This window comes from Diabrotica virgifera, chromosome 7 (genome assembly GCF_917563875.1).
Source record: "Diabrotica virgifera virgifera chromosome 7, PGI_DIABVI_V3a".
Lineage (NCBI taxonomy): Eukaryota > Metazoa > Arthropoda > Insecta > Coleoptera > Chrysomelidae > Diabrotica > Diabrotica virgifera.
Genome location: NC_065449.1, coordinates 243,368,561 through 243,390,065, shown reverse-complemented (window position 1 = coordinate 243,390,065; position 21,505 = coordinate 243,368,561).

The window sequence follows — 21,505 nt, the reverse complement described above, 5'->3', positions numbered from 1 at the left end:
GTGCCACACCTAGTCTTCCCCTAATATACTCATTTCTAATTTTATCCTTCTTTGTCAGTCCACTCATCCATCTAAGCATTCTCATTTCCGCCACATGCATTCGTTGTTCCTCTTTCTTTTTCACTGCCCAACGTTCAGTTCCGTACATCATAGCCGGGCTTATGACTGTTTTATAGAATTTTCCCTTCAGCTTCATTGGAATTTTTCTGTCACACAACACACCACTCGCTTCTTTCCACTTCATCCATCCAGCCCTAATTCTACTGCATGCATCTCCATCTATTTCTCCATTACTCTGTAATACCGATCCTAGATACTTAAAACTATTGCTTTTCACAATCATTCCACCATCCAAAGATACCATTTTATTTGTAGTAGCTCCATATTTAAATGAAGATTCCAAATACTCTGTTTTTGTCCTACTAAGTTTTAAACCTTTTTCCTCCAGAGCTTGTCTCCACTGTTCCAGTTTTTGTTCTAAGTCTCTTTCACTATTTCCTACTAACACGACATCATCAGCATACATTAAGCACCATGGAATGTTACCCTGTAGTTTCGCTGTTATCTGGTCCAAAACTAATGAAAATAAATACGGACTAAGCACAGAGCCTTGGTGCAATCCTACTTTCACATGAAATTTATCAGTCTCTCCCACACCTGTCCTAACACTAGTCGTTACTCCCTCATACATATCCCTCACAATCTTTACATATTCACCAGGGACTCCTTTCTTATTGAGTGCCCACCACAGAATCTCTCGAGGAACTCTATCATATGCTTTCTCAAGATCAATGAATACCGTATGAGCGTTTGTTTCTTTACTTCTGTATTTTTCCATCAACTGTCTTATAATGAAAATTGCATCTGTTGTTGATCTACCCTGCATAAAGCCAAATTGATTCTCGGATATTTCGGTCTCTTCACGTATCCGTCTGTCAATTACTCTTTCCCATATTTTCATGGTGTGGCTAAGCAGTTTTATAGCCCTGTAGTTTGTACATTGTTGTATATCTCCCTTGTTTTTGTAAACAGGTACCAGTATACTGCTTCTCCATTCGTCTGGCATTTGTCCGACTTCCATAATTCTATTAAATAGACCTGCTAGCCACCTTATTCCTGTCTCTCCCAATGCTCTCCATACTTACCCAGGAATATCATCTGGTCCTACCGCTTTTCCTTTCTTTATTTTTTGAAGCGCTTGAGCCACTTCCTCGTTGGTTATTTTGGTGACCATTGCTGCTACTGTCTCCGTTGACTCTACAGACTGTCTGTCAAATTCTTCATTTAATAAGCTGTCAAAGTACTTTCTCCATCTCTTTTTGACATCCCTTTCGTGAACTAGTATTTTATTATTTTCATCTCGGATACATCTAATCTGATTAAAATCTTTTGCTTTCTTTGCTCTCTGTTTGGCTATTTTATATATCTTCGTTTCGCCTTCCCTGGTATCAAGTTGATCGTATAGGTTTGAATACGCTTCTGCTTTGGCTTTTGCTACTGCTACTTTCGCTTCCTTTTTCGCCACCATATAGTTTTGAAGATCTCTGTCGGATCTTTACAATCCATATCAACTTTACAAATAAAAATAAATAATACCCAGATACATTATGCATACACAGCCAAATATCTTGGAATCACTCTAGACGCAAGGCTACGCTGGAAGGCCCACGTAAAGAAGAAACGAGAAGAGATCGGCATAAGGCACACGAAAATGTATTTTGTATTGGGAAGACATTCACCATGTCAATCTAGAATAATATTCCTCTGTACAGATAAATTCTTAAGCCCTTATGGGCAAATAGCAATCAGCTACGGGGTTGTGCCAGCAAAAGCAATATAGAATATGTAAACATATGCAAACATGTAACTTTTACATGAACAAACAAAATTGTTACTATAAATTGTCGGCAACACTGTAAACGTTTTTGCCAATCGCTGAACTGTCATTGAAGTATTTTCGTATCAGTGGCGTACGATTGTCTAATCTATTTAATTTAAATTTAAGTGAGAGTAAAAATAAAAAGGACGGAAGAGATAAACTTGCTTTTGCTAGTTATGAAAGTTACATGAAGAAAATATTATTAATATTAGATTGGAACGGTTGTATACATAAGAGAGTTTTTCGAAATATCATTTTAAAATTTTCCGTTGTTCATGTAGCATAGTGGAATCCGTAAATATAAAAAGGAATAGCCGTCTGAGTAAAAAATTAAAGTTTTAATGTAAAAATTTCATGAATATATAACTTAGTTTCAACAGAATTTTGATTCGACGAAAACCTCGGTGCCTAGTTGCCTGATGTAATTTAAATTGAATAATTTACAACTTTTTCGGAAGCTCCGGAATCCTGTAGAGCAGTAATAATGAAAAATTTACGTTGTGTCTGAGAAATCTCAGAGCCTGAGCGAATTCGCACCGGAATAGTTGACATCAGCTTTCACGTTTAGGTAAATAAACATAATAACCGGCACTAGACTGGATTTCCACGCAAATGAAATTTTATTGTGGATGTATGCTTGGGTTGTGTCGACGTTTCGAGCGAATAAGTCACAATAAGTCATCACCAGGACAAAATACGTTTCGGCTTTGTTGCAGTTTTATTTCGTTTTATTTAAAACATACATTTTATTGAAAACATATTTAAACAATAAATTCAAACTTGAGTTATGCAAACTTCTTTATATACACTAATAGGTCTGGATCCCGCGTATGAAAAAAAAGTTGATTAATAGCAAGCTGAAAATTTGTTAATAGCTTAAGGGTGTCTAGTCGGACAAACTTTGTTATATAGGAACACTGGAACAGGGGAAGTTTTAATTGTGGAACAGGTTAAAAATTTGGAACGGTCAGACCACGAAAACGGCACATGTATTTTGTCCGACAGAACAGACTTAAACTCTTCGAACAGAGATTAAACTCTCATGCAAAAATCATACTGCTATTTATCACCAAATGCGCGTTTTAATGAGTGGAATATGTAGAATATGTCAAATGACAGGAAGTATGACAGGTGATAAATAGCAGTCTGATTTTTGCACGAGAGTTTAATCTCTGTTCGGAGAGTTTAAGTCTGTTCTGTCGGACAAAATACTGTTCCAGTGTTCCCAGACATCAAAGTTTATCCGACTAGTCACCCTTAAGCTATTAACAAATTTTCAGCTTGCTATTAATCAACTTTTTTTTCATACGCGGGATCCAGACCTATAAGGATTTCCACAGTTGCACAGGAATACACTGTTTTGGCAGTTACCTTCCGGCAGATTTCTTCTTTCTATTGCTTCATCCACTTCATCTCTGAAAGATCTTTGGAATCTGCCTCGATTTCCTTTTCCTATCTGGCTCCACTCTGATATTCTATTTATCCAACGATTTTGGTCTGCTCTTCTGACATGCTTGTACCATGTTAATCTCTTCTGTTCGATGTAGTCTATTATATCTGAGTTCATTCCCATTCTTTTCTTAACCTTCATGTTATTTATTCTATCTTTTCTTGTTACTCTGCAGCTTCTCCTTAGGAATTCCATTTTTGTTGCTCTTATTTTGTTTTTGGTTTTCTTATTTATTGCCCAATTTTCACACCCGTATAACTTTTCCCATGCGGTACGATTCATTTTCAATAAAATTAAGTCAAAACATAAATTGAAACGAACGTCGATGTGTATAGTCTTTTTACTACAAAAGCAAGATTACGTAGGTCAAAATTTCTGACGTAAGAGCACTGTCAAAACATTAGGATGTAACTTTTCATCATGGCCACGTTTATGTCATTACTTGTCAGAGATATTTTTCTTTTCGTGTCAGAGATATTTTTCAAAGATCTATAATTATTTAATCTAATTAATGATGTCAACTGGTTTTCATTACTTGCCGAAATATATTAATTAACAACAATATTATCATAGTGTAGGTATAATCATTAAAATAGATTATTTAAAATGTTTAAAACTAAGTACTTACTGCAAACGCTAAAATTCATAAAAAAACTTTCTGATCTTTAAATCTAATCATAATCTTATTTCTAATAAACCTAATCTAAGAAATCTAAATTCTTTAACTTACTTCTCTGCAGTTAATGGTAAAAGGGAATCCCATTATTTCGTTCTTGTGCAAAATAACGTATGGGTACACAACAATAATTACAATAGTTTTTAAATTAAGCTATATTTAGTATGTAGGTATTTATAAAAACAGCACAGTGTTTTATAGCTATATTTTGAATAAATTGTGTACGAAATGAAGTAAAAATTTAGCAACACAGAACTGTCACATCAGTAGCGTACGATTTTCTAATATATTTAAATAAAATTATTATTTTCTGGAGTATTTAACTTAAAGGATTGTTTCATAAAATTGCTATTAAAATAGAAATAAAATTTATATTATTAATAATAAAAAATGGTTTTGGTTATTTAATTAATATAATTCTAAAATTCTCAGTAGTAATTGCACAAGAGCTCTGAAATTATTGAATTTTTCCCGAGTGACACTTTGACAAATTATGTCAAAGTGTCACGAGAGCAAAAATTCTATATTAATTTCAGAGGTCGAGTGCAATTTGTTGCGATTATTTCATGAATAAAACTGTTCAAAACCAAAATTTTATTGTAATTTATTTATGTAAGTACCATTAAACACACAGTTTTTATAAATATTTGACGATTGAAAGTCATCACTTTTATAATTTTTAAAACATTAATTGTCATTAATGTCACTGAATGTATTTTTTCGTAGCAACGAAGGGCATCTGACGTAATATACTTAACGACGGGAGATTATCAAAAATTATCGATTTAATTCAGATTTCTGTAGCTTTCTATTGGTCAGAATCTCCTATGAATGAAATAATCAATGTAATCGCGATTACGTTTTTCTTATTATAATACCATGTTGACACTTTTGCACGTTCGGGCAGTTCCATGCGGGTATCGTATGTGCTAGGGAAATGTAGATTTTAAAGTTGATGTTTATTTACGTTAACTAACATTACAAATATTTCGGCGTATTATTAATATATTTTGGCAAGAAATGAAAACCGATTGACATCATTAATTAGAATAAAGAATTAGAGATATTATTTGTACAGTAAACAAAAACAAAGACAATATCTCACAAGTAATGACATTAACGTGGCCATGTTGAAAAGTCACATTCTAATGATTTGGCAGTGCTCTGACGTCAGAAATTTTGACCTACGTAATCTTGCTTTTGTAGTAAAAAACTATGTATACATTTTGTATATATATATATATGTATATATATATATATATATATATATATATATATATATATATATATATATATATATATATATATATATATATATATATATATATATATATAGACCGGTCACTCTAGTACAGAGTATAGGTCGCTCAGGTTCATGAGCTCTTTTAATCCAGTTCATGCGGTGGATTGGTCCGCATAATTCCTCTTCATTATCCTTTATAGATTTTCGTGTTTTTTGCTTTTTCTGTAATCTGTTTCCATTCTTTCCTATTCTGTATTTTTTCTCTCCAGCCTGTAATTTCCATATTGGATATATCCTCTCGCAGTTAATCTTCCCATCTTATTTTCGGTCTTCCTCTAGATCTGTTTATTACTGGCGTCCAATTTGTTATCTGCCTAATTAGTGCATCTGCTTCCCTTCGTTGGATGTGGCCAAACCATTTTAGCCTTTGTGCTTTAATGAATCTCACTATATCTTCTCCTTCCATTAGATTTCTTATTTCGTGATTCATCAGAATTCGTATTACATTTTGTATACATTTTGTGTTACAGTATACATTTTGTATACTGTATGTCGGAGGTTCTCAATCTGTGGTACATGTACCACTGGTGGTACATATCATTATTGGCGGTGGTACACAAAACACAGAAAAATTAAAATAGTAGTACTTAGTAAGTATTGATAATGCAATTTAAAAATATAGGTTGTACCAAAAATAATAAAAATAACTGTAGGTGGTACATCACTCAAAAAGGTTGAGAACCGCTGCTGTATATTATATACTACACACATCGGCGTACGTTTCACTTTCTGTTTTAACTTAATTTGATTGAAAATGAATCGTACCGCATGGGAAAAGTTATAGCGGATGGACTATATATCTTCCTCCGTTGTTCCTGTGTTTGATACTATGAAACCTAAATATGTGTACTTGTTTGTTGCTTTGATTTATTTACCTTTGTCTATTTACAGGTGTTTTATTTCTGTGTTCTTCGTTCTTAGGTATTTAGTTTTCTTTAGGTTTATTTCTATTCCATTCTTTGTATATTCCTATTCAAGTTTTCTTATCATAAAACTGAGGTCATCTTCGTCTTGTGCGACTACTATTTGGTTGTCAGCAAAACTTAGGATATATAGATAATCGTTCCAGTGGCGTGCGGTGACTTTTTCGGAAGGGGAAGCGATTCAATAAGGATATAAAAATATTTTCTTAAGGGTCGAGGGTCGAGCCACTTCCCACCTGATAACACTCTGATGCGCTATAGGGGCTCTCTATCAGCAAAGTGCTTATGTGAGACGTCCTGGGTACAAGGACTTACACACTAAATCCTACCCCGATCAATGCGTGAGGCACTCTATTCCCGCTATTTCTAGTGACTAGTGACCTATCATTGATCTGTATTGCTAGCTCGGGCCTTGAGTCTTCGCGCCGGGCTATGTTTCCTAAAGAAGAGTTCTATTAAAAAAAAAATATATTCCGAGGCATTTTCCACAACACACAACTTTCAACAATATGGCACTTATTTATACTTGAGGTCTATTCTCCTATCAACTTCTGATAATTGTTGAATGCAGTCTTTTTCAATGGATAATAGGGCTACATTTCGCTTGTTGAATTTCTTTTAAACTCTTAATTTGAAACTTTTAATGCATTTTAATAATGAAAAACTTCGTTCAACTGATGCAGTTGTGGCTGGGATAGTTAGTACCTACTAATTCACACAACTTGGCCACTTCACACAGTGACTTGTTTAAACCATGTTTATCACTAATGTCAGTTGTTTCATAAACGACACTTAACTGAGAATGCAAAGCTGGGATATCAAAAGATTTTCATTATTTAATCGTAGTGAAATAAATTCTTCTGTGGGCAATTTTGATGAATTATAATTAGAAATATTAAGATTATATATAATTCTACAAATTTTAAATCGTTAAAATTTTGAAAGTTGGAATTCATTTGTTATAGAATATTATCAAAAGGTCTCTCTATTGCCGACATTGTCAATCTTCATTATTTTTCTTTCATGTTCAAACCCCATATTTTCAGTTTTATCCCAAATATTTTTAAACTGCTCTCGTTTTTTAATTATCGTATTAATAAAGTCATAAATTTGTCTTATACAAAATACAATGTCATTTGACTTCATCTGTAAAATGTCAAATAAAAGATCAGTAAAAGGAAGAATATCTGCAAAAAATTTAAATCGAAATATTCTTTAAGCGAATTTACATGTACATACCTAACCACCGCTGCAGCAGTAACAGTCGGAAGGCGCTAGGATGCGCTGGGACGATCGCTTCCAGTCTACCAAAATTCGCGCGACTAGTGGGTTGCGGTCATTGAACCCTGAACAATTTTAAACCGGACAACTGCATGACAAGCGGCGATTTTGAGATGCGCTTCTGTCAGGAGCGGACTGAATATTTATGTAGTTGAATTGTGTGCATATTGATTTCGTTCGTACGCGATTACTTTTTAATATTTTTCAATGCGTATGCCTAGGTAATATGTAGATTACTTGGATTAGGGAAAAATTGTTGTTATTAAATAGGTATTAATTAATAATAGATATATTTTCTTAGATCGAAGTAGGTATAGGGAAGCGGTGCTTCCCCCGCTTCCATGGACCGCACGCCTCTGAATCGTTCCTTGCTAGTATACCCATTCCTTCGCACTTTCTTTTCCATGGTTTCAGGATTTTTTTCCAGGAATATTTTGAGCAGGGTAGGGGATGTGGAGCAGCTTTGTAATAGTCCCTTTGTCGTCTTAAATGGACTGCATATTCTATTGCCCGTTTTGATAGCCACTTTGTTATTCTTCTAGTGCTTTTACTACTTTTATTAAGATTCGTGGACTTCCATGTCTTCTATTGCTTCCCATAGCTTGGTTCTAGGTATCGAGTCATAAACCTTCTTAAGATCTACAAAAGCCAGACGGACTAATCTATTTTTGGCCATTATTTTTTCTATTAGCGGTTCGACCGTATACATGTGATCTAAGCATGCTTTCCCCGCTGCGAATCCTGCCTGGTCTCCGATTTTATCCGGTATGTATAGATATTTCTAATTTTTTCCTTTATGGCATTTCCATACAATTTGCCTGTAGACGATATAATGCTGATTCGTCGATAGTTTTGGCAGTTTTTTCGATTTCCTTTCTTATACATTTATATTATTACATGGATGCCTCAGAAGTCAAACGGTGTAAGTCACATTCTCTCTAAAAATGACTCAGAAGTCATGGATGCCTCAGAAGTCAAACGGTGTAAGTCACATTCTCTCTAAAAATGACTTATGAGATATAACACTTATTATTATATAAAATAATATTATTATTTTCTTGTTTGTATTCATGAATATGTTACCCATATTATGATAAATAAAGACAGTTTATTAGTTTTTAATAACTATTTATATTTTTGCAACTATTGTCATTTGTAACTATATTAAACACTTATTGAATTATATTGATTGGCTTCTGAGGCATCGATATATGATCGATTCCATTCTGCCGGTAAGTCTTCTCCATTCAGAGTTCTCTCAAACATTTTGTGTATCATGCGGAAATGTTTATGTATCATGCCGGTATAAGGAATTCCTTTTATCGACATCATGTAATTTACCTTTACAGGGGACCTGAAGATGCTGTGCAAACTGTAGACGACGAAACCGGTCCCATGTAAATAAATGATTGCAAAAACGACTATTATTTCATTACTTAGTATGGACTCACACATGCAGCAACCCATTCAATAATTAAAAAATCTAATAAACTACTTTCTAACTCAAATTAGTTTGCAGAATTCTAACACTATACTCATTTCTAACTATTTATTTGTTTCTTTGTGATTAAAACGTCATGTATCGGGAATAGAAAAAAATTAGATACAAATGGAGTTTTCCATTTAAGATTACAAGTTGTCCTTGCCCCATCTTCAGGAAGTGCAGGTGGACAGTCGTGTTTGATCTTATTCGATAGATTTTTGAAACATAATAAATACCTACGGGATTTTCAACGAAAACTTTTCGTTTATACATTTGCAAAAGTCTGTGTGTTATTGCGTTGCCGCTCCTGCAATACTTAGAGCAGATGTATCGATGGATTCTTATGTAATTTTGTCTTCTGAATACAAATCTGAAAACGGCATTTTGATATATCTAACCGTCTTCGAGATAATCGACCTCAAAATCTAAAATGTGACGTCACAATCCGGTTATTTCCTACCACGCACTAAACGTCAGCTGAAATCTTTGATTAGGAAGTAGGCTACTTTTTTAATCTGAATTTGTTAAGCAAAGCAAATGTTATTATTTACATTTGAGTTTGACACTTCGTGAATGTCAAACTAAATTTTAAATTATTTAGCTATTAATAAAATATAAATGACATTTTATCGTGAATTTAATTATTATATAAAATAATATGTGTAATAAATGTATAAAAATACAATTTGAGTATATTTTGAAATCAATAACAGTACATATTATACTATATTAATAATGAATCAATAGAAACGATTATATAAGACTAAGAGCCGCTATAGGTGAAATTTCTTAATCATTTTAGGCACGATGGGACCCTATAACTTAAATAGTAGAACCTAAAAGAAAACGTTTGAATACTGTGCCGTCACTTTTCAGTGGCACATGCGTCGACAGTGGCGCATCAAACTTTCCACTTATGGACGGGATAAATAATTAAAAGTTACCCTCCCTACCTACTAACAGAATTAATTTTTTTTAATTTTTTTAAGTTCTATGTGATTAACACATAGGATTCAGCGTAATTTTAACCCACCATCCCCTTCCTTCTGCCCCCACGATCAAAAACTTCATTTTTCGTTTTTATTTTTTTTTTGGGATGTAATCAATTTTAAAATTTCAAAAAATTCACACGCATCACTGAGGATTTTATAAAACATGCCTATTTTTTATAGACCCATAGGTACATAACCTCAAAAAATCAAAAGAAATTTTTTTTTTTCAAAAAAGCGTATAACTTTTTTTAAGGAATAGCTGCAGGTCTAATTTTTTCTTAATCTTGTGTGTTTTATCAAACACTATATTTTTAATTTTTTTCAGATTTTTTGTAAGGCTCCCCACCTTCAAAAATCCGAAAAACTGTTTTTTGGGGGGTTTTGGGGGATTTTTTCTATTTTAGAGACTTCATAATATATCAAATCAATTTTGTTTTTATAGGTTATATGTAACTTGAAGTAACTGAGTCCTTTAGAATATTTAAAAATCAGAAAAACACGTTCAAACCCCCCAAAACCCCCTTAAAAAACAGTTTTTTGGATTTTTGAAGGTGACCAGCGTTACAGAAAAATCTGAAAAAAATTAGAAATATAGTGTTTGATAAAATACACAAGATTAAGAAAAAATTAGATCTGCAGCTATCCCCAAAAAAAAAGTTATATACTTTTTTCCAAAAAGGAAAAATTCAAAAATTTTTTGAGGTTATGTACACTCAGCCTACAGGTCTATAAAAATTAGACGTGTTTTATAAAAGCCTTAACTATGCGTGTGAATTTTTTGAAATTTTAAAATTGATTGCATCCCACCAAAAAAAAAAAAAAATAAAATCACAAAATAAAGTTTTTGGTGGTGGGGGCAGGGAGAAGGGGGTGCTGAGTTAAAATTACAATGAATCTTATGTCTTAATCACATAGAACTTAAAAAATGAAAAAACTTAAATTCTGGTAATGAGGGAGGGAATTTTTTAATTTATGTATCCCGTCCATAAGTGGAAAGTTTGATGCGCCACTGTAGACGCATGTGCCACTGAAAAGTGACGGCACAGTGCTCAAACGTTTTCTTTTAGGTTCTAATATTTAAGTTATAGGGTCCCGTCGTGCCTAAAATGATTAAGAAATTTCACCTATAGCGGCTCTTAGTCTATTATATTTAAATTTGGTAAATTATAACTCCACTCGACCAACGCACGACCACACAACTCGAAACACAAGTACGCAAATACGGTTGCGTGAAGCGTGGCGCAAAGCCGTGAAATTTACGAGACTCGCTCGGTCTGTAGCTCCAAGTAAAGTTCATCAGTAAAAAGTATCTTTATCATGTATGTATTATTTATTTTACAATATTGGAAAATTGTTATTTAAAATCTGGTTTGGAATAGAAAAGTATGTTCTGATATATGAAATTACATCCTTATAATGGAAAAAAATATTTGACGAATTTTCTCAAATTATGGATACCAACATCATTTTCATTTATAACTCTTGTATTTTTAATTTGACGAAGAAAAGTTATTCTTCATAAAACTCTCTTCTTGGTCTAAGATTTATGATGTAACCATCATGAATCAAATTTTATGAATTTTATACGAGGTATGTAAAAAAATATGAATTTCGAGTAAAGTATCTTTATAGTTCACAACATTTAAATTAGAATGATATACTTGCACATTAAAACATAATTTTTAATTCTAAACAGCTTTTCGTAATAGCAATTTTCTATACAGTGAGCACGTAAAGGTTGGAATAAATTCATTTTCTCGAGAATGGACGATTTTGGAAAAAAATCCCGAAACAGGTCAGTTTTTACTTTTAAATTGCGACTTTTTGGAATGTATATCGTACTAGTGACTTCACCCATCTGGGCATGATGACGTCATCTACAATTTTTTTAAATGAGAAAAGGGGTCGTGTGATAGCTCATTTGAAAGGTAATTCAATTCTCTGTTCAGTGATATAAACATTAACATAATTATTTATACAGGGTGACCAAACAAAATATTTTTAATTAAATTTATTGACATAAAAAGAAGAATGTGTGTAATTTATTTAACTCAAAATACATTTTACTTCTATCAGAAAACATGAAATATTGTTTATTTGACAAATAAATATTGTCTTTTTTTTTTAATTCAGTAATAAAGCAGCCACCCGCCTTCCTCTTGCCAGTTTGAACATTTAATTTAAGCGAAAAGCAATGATTATTTTTCAAACAAACATTTTTTTATGTTTTCTGAGAGTCGTAAAATGTATTTTTGATTAAATAAATTACTTGCATTCTTCTTTTTATGTCAGTAAATTTAATCCAAAAAAAATTTTTTGGACACCCTGTATAAATAATTATGTTAATGGTTATATTAGTGAATAGAGAATTGAATTACCTTTCAAATGAGCTATCAGACGACCCCTATTCGTATTTAAAAAAATCATCGATGACGTCATCACGCCCAGATGGATGACATGACTAGTATGATATATATGCCAAAAAGGTGTAATTTAAAAATAAAAATCGACCTGTTTCGGGATTTTTTCCCAAGATCGTCCCTTCTTGAGAAAATGAATTTATTCCAACCTTTACGTGCTCACTGTATATTATGAATTTAAATACGTATATAAACAAAGTTTTCGTTATGATAATGCTCGCATTTTCAGCTTGTTGATTTTTAATTTAAAAGTGTATTTCTGGAGATATTATACCGTTTCCATACAGAATAAATCGGTTTTTAGTATTATAGCGGCCACCTATCAAGCCAATTTTCCAGTATCGTTGATAAATGAGATGAATAAAAGTTACTTATTTTATTATAAAATTGCAAGAAAAAAGGTGTTTTCTATTTAAGATTTATAAGAGTGGGGTTTAAGAGTGGGTCTAGGGAGTCCTATTTGATATCATTCGATAAATTTTAAAAAAATGTGAAAACTTTATTATGTTTTTCGATCCGATGTAAAATTGTGATTCCATACCGTATAATACATATGTGATTCCATGTCCCATCTCAATTATAATTTTTTTTGATGGGTCTATATAATAAATCCATTATATGTACTCTACAATACAAATAGTCGGGTAATAAAAATATTAATAATTTAAGATTTAGATTAAACTTCTTTCATTTTTTGGAATCCTTACCAGTTTTTCAGCACTTAAAATACACTTTTTTGGCGACGCCCATGATTTATCTTGATGGTCAAGACTCGACTAATCCAAAAATACACAATAGACGTTTTGGACAAAATCAGTTAAGCTTTACTGTTGCTTTCTTATCACAAATTTACAGCAAATATAACAAAAGTTGTAAGATTTACTTACACAATATCTTGTCCTTATTGTTAAGCATTTACAATACAATTCGTTATATAGGTACAACAGCCAAAGTTTTTTATTTAGACGCAAAAAACATATTAAAGTCTGTTTAGACTATAACATAAAATGATATAAGAAAATGGTATACTAAATTTTGTCACAATGTAAGACAGAAAACAAAATCTGTTAACAGTAAATGTTATACAAATTAGAACATGTCCCATTTGATACCAATTATTAGTACACAGGCATGCGCAGTTAGGTTATTTTTGTTATACTGTCACATTGGTTTTTTAAGGTTACCTTTTCTTTTAAGAAATGTTGCAACGGAAGCAGCAGATGCAGATAATAATAGAGTTTTCTTATCCATCATACATAATATAATATATCTTTTTAATATAAAATATCAAAGAAAAAACTAACTATTAAATGTTAAGAAAAATGAGGTTAACGCACTATTAAAAGAAAAGGAAGAAGAAGAACATTAAGGTTAACAGTACATGAACCACCATAAAAATATAAAAAAAAGTACTTTTTTAGCATGTAATGCATAACATATTCTAATACGAAAATGTGACAATGTATTACACAAAACTTCTTGTATTGTTATTGTATTCAATCATTTCATGTAAATTTTTGTTATACCATTTTCTGTTAACAAAAAAAGGTATAGTCTAAAATAGACTTAACTACCATCGTGTTTTTTATATCGTTATAATAGATATAATATAAAGTGTAAAAAAATTACATTTTTATTTAACTAACTAATGTTTGACTTATCTATTTAAATTCCGAAAATAATTCTCAAAAAAGATTATCCTAAAAGATTCTGGAGGATTGTATCCAGATTTGTTAGGTTATGTATGTTCTCTTAAAAAATTTACATATTTGGCCTAGATCTTACAGACTACAGTATTTGTGTGGTTGGTTTTCTATACTTACGTTCTTGACTATTGTTTCGTTGAGCTGTTCTGCTTATAAAATTAATTATAATTTTTACTCTTGATATTGGGTTATTTTAATTTAGCGGCCTTCTAAACTTCGATGACATTGCATGTTCCAGTTAATTTATTAGCCCATTTTCTTTAATATAAATTCCCGCCTTTTATTTAACAGTTGTAAGGTCAAGTATAAAAATTACAAAAATTTGTCTAGACGCTTTCAATCAAAATAATCAAAATGAAAATGTAGTCCATGGTTTCGTCAGTTTTTAAGTTTTTATTTTCCAAGCATGATGTTTCTATTGGTTTAATTGATTTTTTAACATCTAAGATGATAGCTATATTTATCATCTTTCACAGATATTATTAGATTTTACGATTCATGTTATCACGAAAGCATTTACGATTTTTTTAATTAGATCTGTCAAGGAACCCTCCTTGAGGTATCTGTAACAGTTTTTTTATTACAGCATTTTTTTTTAATTTGATTTTGATAGAAATGCAGTCATTTTATAATTTAATAAAGTACTTATTTTGTATTTTTTATGTATTCAATATTAAATTAAATGTTTATTGATATATATTATTAATAGATGAAAAACAGAAAATAACCAAGAATTGATAGGCAGGCTTGGCAATTGGGTACCGGAAGGCCTAGAACGCTATAGAACAGGTTATATAAATATACGATGACGGAGGATCGCAAATAATGGAGGAACGACGAACACTGAAAGACAAAAATGTGAATTGTTCTTTTTATGGTGCCTATCCGTTACGGATGTTGGACATCGCTATTCTGACTTTGTTGACTGCTGCCCTGAAAAGTCTGGTAGTGGTTAAGTTAAACCATTTTCGCAGGTTATGCAGCCAGCATATTCTTCTTCGAGTCATATCGTTGTTTATTGCGTATTATATGGCCCAGGTATTCCAGTTTGCGACGTTTTATGGTTACGACTAGTTCGCGCTCTTTACCCATTCTATGTAGAACTTCTTCGTTGGTAACTCTGTCTATCCAGGAAATTCTTAACATGCGTCTATAGCACCACATCTCAAATGCTTTGAATCTCTTCAGTGACACTTCAGTTAAGGTCCATGACTCCACGCCATATAAAAGAACGGAGAATGCGTAGCATTTTAGTACACGAACTTTTATTTCCAATTTTATATCGTGGCTGTTAAAGATTTTTTTCATTTTGACGAAAGCTGATCTTGCCTTCTCGATCCTTATCTTAATTTCCGTCGATTGGCCCACTGTTCATTTAAGTTTGCACCCAAATAACAAATGTTGGTGATTTGTATTATAGGTTGTTGGTTAACTAGTAATTGACCAGGTGGTATCCTATTTTTGCTTATACCATGTATTTGGTTTTTTGATGTTAAAATCAAGCCCAAACCTGCTACTTACTTCTGCCACCCTGGAGACAAGTGCCTGCAGACCTTCAAGACTGTCTGCAAAAATGACAGTATCATCAGCGTATCTTATGTTGTTCAATCGTTCTCCGTTTATAAGTATTCCGTCGTCTATGTCCGTTAGCGCTAGGTTCATAATGTGCTCTGAATATGTATTGAACAATAATGGGGACAATATACATCCCTGTCACACACCTCTTTTTACCTTTATGTCGTCTGTTAACTGATCCCCTACTCTAACAGCTGCAGTTTGTTCGTAATAGATATTGTTTATTATACGGCGATCTCTGCTGTCTAGACCAATTGAATTTAATATTTTCATCAGTTCGTCATGTTTTATTCTATCGAACGCTTTCTGGTAATCAACAAAACACACATATATATCACAATTCACGTCTCTACATCTTTGAAAGAGCATCTTGTATTGCAAAAAGTGCCTCTCGAGTACCCAATGCATCCATAAAGCCGAATTGTGTGTTTGTCATGTGTTCAAAAATGTGAATGAATGGAATAAATTAAACAGGTACATAAAATAGAAGAAGTAAAATAATGAAGGATGGAGAAATGTATAGAAATTGAAACTTTACAAAAAAATATAATGTCTTCCATAAACACTTTCATAAATTAAACTTGACCATCATGTATTCCATAATTTTGCATCATACTGTACTATCTCCATCAATATATTTTTAATTCATCATTTTATAAGAAGCAGAGTGGAAGAATTTGGAATTAGGACAACCATTTTTTTTTTTTCGTTTAGGGTAAACAGCGCCGGATAAAGGGGCGACTCCCTGGGCGTCAAATTTTGAGAGCGCCAATATAGAAATCACTTATTTTTTTACATTCAACCTACCCGGAAAGAGAAATATTTCAGTATTATTTTAGATTGTACTCCTGATATTGGTCAAAAGGAATAACTTTCTTTTTCATTCAAAGATATCAAGATCAAAGAGCATTTTATTAGCTACCAAGAAATTGAAGAACCAACAGGCCACTCATTATATAAGATAATAAAACAATTAACTATTGATTTTCAATTGAACTTAGATTATCGTAGAGACACCATAGGCGGCTTCGAAGATGCTGAAAAGCAGAAACCTTGGTCAGCCAATGGTGGTGGCCTCGAACTGAATTTAATATAAAGCTGGCTCTCCTTATTTTATTTTACTCATACTGTTGCAATTTTATCTAGATAAGCGGGCAGGTGATGGATGTATATTGTAGATTCTATCATGTGCGCTATTTATGGGCCTGTGTCTTTATAAAGTTCCTTGTAAAAAGCTCAGACAACAGATAGCTACCAAGGATTCTGCACTCCCACCTATGGAGAATTTTCTCTGTCTCTTTCTACGTGGGTGAATCAAATATGAACCGACCTTTGCGTCCTCGCTTAGCAAAAACTGGTGGATATGTCGAAATTAGTCCTATGGTGGGAGGTTATAGTCTAATTTGTGACTGCACGCTACCGCCTGTTCTCTAATGACGTGCAGTCAGTTATTGTTGCGATGAGCGAGAAAGTAGTGCCATGTTCGGTTGCACAACGCATTGTTATCAAATTCCTTGCAAAAGAAAATGTTGGTCCCGCTTAAATTTGGCGAAGATTAAAAAATAATATGGGGAATCAACACTGTCCAGAACACAAGTGAAATTTTGGCATAGACAAGTTCGTGAAGGACGAGATGCCGTGCAAAACCAAAGTCATCAACGACGTCCAAAAATTGTCAGATAAAGGCGAAAACTCGTTTGTCTGCAGGCAAAGTTTTAGCGATAGTGTTTTGGGGTTATCGTGGCGTTTTGTTGCTGGATTATCTTCATGAGAGATGAACCATTGATGCCGCTTATTACTGTAGTCTTTTGGACCATCTTCGAGCTGCCTGTAGGTCCAAAAGACGGGGATGTCCTATCGAGATGTGTTGCTCTTGCATGACAACGCCCGACCGCATACAGCTGCCATAACACAAGAAAAAGTAGCGGAAATGCATTGGACTCTTGTTGAACATCCTGCATACAGTCCTGATTTTTCACCATGCGATTACCACATGGTCGGCCCATTAAATGATACACTAGGCGGAGCGCGTTTTGATGGTGATAATCAAGTGAAACAATTGGTTAGATACCCGCCTCATTCTTTTTATGAAAATGGAATACAGAAACTTCCTAGCCGCTGAGAAAAATGCACACAGAAGGAAGAAATGTATATAGAAAAATGAAGTATTGTTTAATTGTTGTAATTATAATTCAATAAAAAGTTATTAGCAAAGGTCGGTTCATATATTTGATTCACCTCTCGTATTAATAAATAATTTACACCATACCTAATTCTCTGCTAGTATTACATATATACACATAAATCATTGCGAAGGCACGTACAGTCACGGTCAAGTAATGTTTTATTGGCAACTGACTCTTTGATAAGCTTAAACACATTTTATTCAGAATTAGATAAACTATATTTTTATATTAGAACGAGCTGCAAAAAAATAGTGGCCTTAAAATCAACCAGAACAAAACAAAATATATGTAGGTAAGTAAAAACGCAGAAATAAGGCAGCCACAAAATATAACAATAGGAGAATACAACATTGAGGGGGTAAAAAACTTTACATACTTGGGATCCCTAGTCACGTCTGATAATAACGTAGCGGAGGAAGTGAAGAGGCGAATATTTATTGCCAATAAAAGTTACCCTGGCTTAATTCGGCAACTAAGATCAGATAACGTAGCAAGAAAAACAAAATGCCAAATATACAAAACCTTAATAAGACCGGTACTCACATACGGCTCAGAAACCTAGACACTCACTAAAAGAGAGGAAATATTGCTAGCCATCTTTGAAAGAAAAATCTTGCGACACATAATATATAAGGGCACAAAATAAAACGGGATTTGGCGAAGAAGGTACAACTTTGAACAAAATATACCAGGATCCGGATATCATAACATTCATTAAAATAGGACGGCTGCGTTGGCTGGGACATGTAGAAAGAATGGAAGAAGGCGAAATACCAAACAAAATATTCAAACAGATGCCAGTAGGAAAAAGAACAAGAGGAAGACCGAAGCTGAGATATTTAGAACAAATAGAAAATGATATATTAACCTTAAAAATAAAAAACTGGAGAAAAAAGCACGAAACAGATCAGAATGGAGAAGAATCCTGGAACAGGCCAAGACCCAGAAAGGGTTGTCGAGCCAGTGATGATGATGATATTTTTATATTAGTTGTATTAAGGTAGTTAAGACTTTACCACAAGAGCGCTCAAAACCGTAAATCCGACTCTGAAGGTAAACATGTTTGACACTTATTTTTATGGAATTTCATTGGATTTAAAACATCTTATCTTATATCTTGTACTTGTATATGATTACATCATATCAAGTATCCATTGAGCTCGTTATTAATTTTAAGACAATTTATTAGAACACTTTGAAGTATTTACATCGCGTAATATATTGCTACATCTTACAAATGGCTTCCTTGAGAGTGATTGCTCGCTCAAACCTGTAAGTGAAACTCTAAGACATTAAATTTTTCTTTTAAAATGTAATCTGAAAAGCTCCCGTGCTGCGAGGAGATAAAATACATCTGCATATTTTTATTAAAAACGGAACTTGAATATAAAACGAATAGAGTCAAAGGTATACGTTTGAATAATCAATCTGTAAGAATACAATGGTCTGTAAATACTATATGAATAGAAGTAAGGGCGAGATATTTACATAGCATTTTAGTAATTGCTTTTAAGATGCTAACAAAAATCAATCATCATTCAATCTTCGCTTGTCCACTGCTGGACATAGATCTCCCTGATAATCTTTCATCTATTTCGATCTTGTGCCTCGTACATCCAATTCCAATGACAACGTTTTACATCATCAGTTCAACGTGTTAGTGGACGACCTCTGCTTCGGTAGGCATCATCTCTTGATCTCCATTCCAGTATCCACTTTATCCATCTGTTATCTATCATTCGAGCCACGTGACCTGCCCAGTTCCATTTAAGTGTTGCTATTCTCTCTATTGCATCAGCTACTCCTGATCTTTGTCGGAGCTGACGGTTTGGGATCTTGTCTCGTAGTGAAACCCCCAACATAGCTCCATCGCCCTTTGAGACTCACGGATCTTTTGCACTGTTCTCCTTATCATGGTCAAGGTTTCCTCGCCGTAAGTCAATACTGGAAAAACACACAGATTAAAGGATTTTCGCTTAAGGCATATTGGTATGTCAGACGATTTGAAAATAGGGTTCAGCTTGCCGAAGGCTGCCCAAGTCAGTCTTATATACGACGGAGAAGTTCAAAGGTTTGGTTATCTTTTCCTCAAACATCAATAAACAATACATAAACAGATAATTGCAATTGCAATGCTACCAGATTTACCATTTTTCTGATATCATTAGTCACTTTGGTTTTTTAATACAACACTCTGTATATTGTATTATTATTGGAATCGTCACTTCAATACGATCAAGTATATTCAAATGGGAAATAAGCCACAATTTTACCTAAAAATGATTTTATTAACGTTTCGACGCCCAAGTCGAGTGTCGTTGTCAAAATACCTATTTTTTTGTATTTTGACAACGACACCCGACTTGGGCGTCGAAACGTTAATAAAATCATTTTTAGGTAAAATTGTGGCTTATTTCCCATTTGAATATACTTGATTATAAAAATGCCACAAGAAAATAGCTTCAGAACAACTTCAATACGAGTTCAACCATATGTAACACTTGGTATTTTATTTAGTCACGAAGGTCTTAAATACACTAAGCATCATAATTAACCCACCACCTTAAAAATGGGACATTTTTTATGTGTTTTATGTGTTAATATCGATCTAATAATATTATCGCTAAACAGTTAAGTGTCATTGTATACCGGGTGTAACAATCATAGTGTGTTTTTTCCTCCAAGTTTGGAACACCCTGTGGAATATTCTAGCGTAGATAAAATATTTAAATTAAAACTCAACTATAGCCTTAGGCTTTCTTAACATTCAGCTTTTTGATTCCTTTAATAAAAAAGTTAGGTACTTTAACAACTAGCCATGTTATTCATCAATACAGGGTGTTTCTAAATAAGTGCGACAAACTTTGTAAGGGGTAATTCTGCATGAAAAAATAATGGCGGTTTGCTTTATAAACATATGTCCACAAATGCTTTGTTTCCGAGATACAGGATGTTGAATGTTTTCTTACAAACTTATTTATTGCTCTCAAACCAGTTGAGATATGCAAACACAGTTTGGTAGGTTTTAAAAGGTAGTTATTGCGCATTTTTTGACATACAATTAATAATTTTATATTCACCATTGGCGTGCATACGGGATGTCTCTCAAATGTTTATACCCGTATGCACGCCAATAGTCAATATAAAATTCTTAATTGTATGTCAAAAAATGCAGCAATAACTACCTCTTAAAACCTACTAAATTTCATTTGCATATCTCAACAGATTTTAGAGCAATAAATGAATCGTCAGGTTGTAAGAAAAAATTCAACCTGTATCTCGGAAACAAAGCATTTGTGGACCTATGTTTATAAAACAAACTGTCATTATTTTTTCATGCAGAATTACCCCTTAAGGTTTGTCGCACTTATTTAGAAACACCCTGTATTGATGAATAACATTGCTAGTTGTTAAAGTATCTAACTTTTTTATTATCCGACATAACCGAATTCCACAGGGTGTTCCAAACTTTCAGGAAAAAGCACGCTCATTGTTACACCCAGTATACAATGCCACTTACCTGTTTAGCAATAATATTATTACATCGATATTCTTGAAGAATAAAGCTATAATATACTAAAAAAATCACTAAAATCGGACAACAGGTTTAGGAAATACGAGACATCAAAAA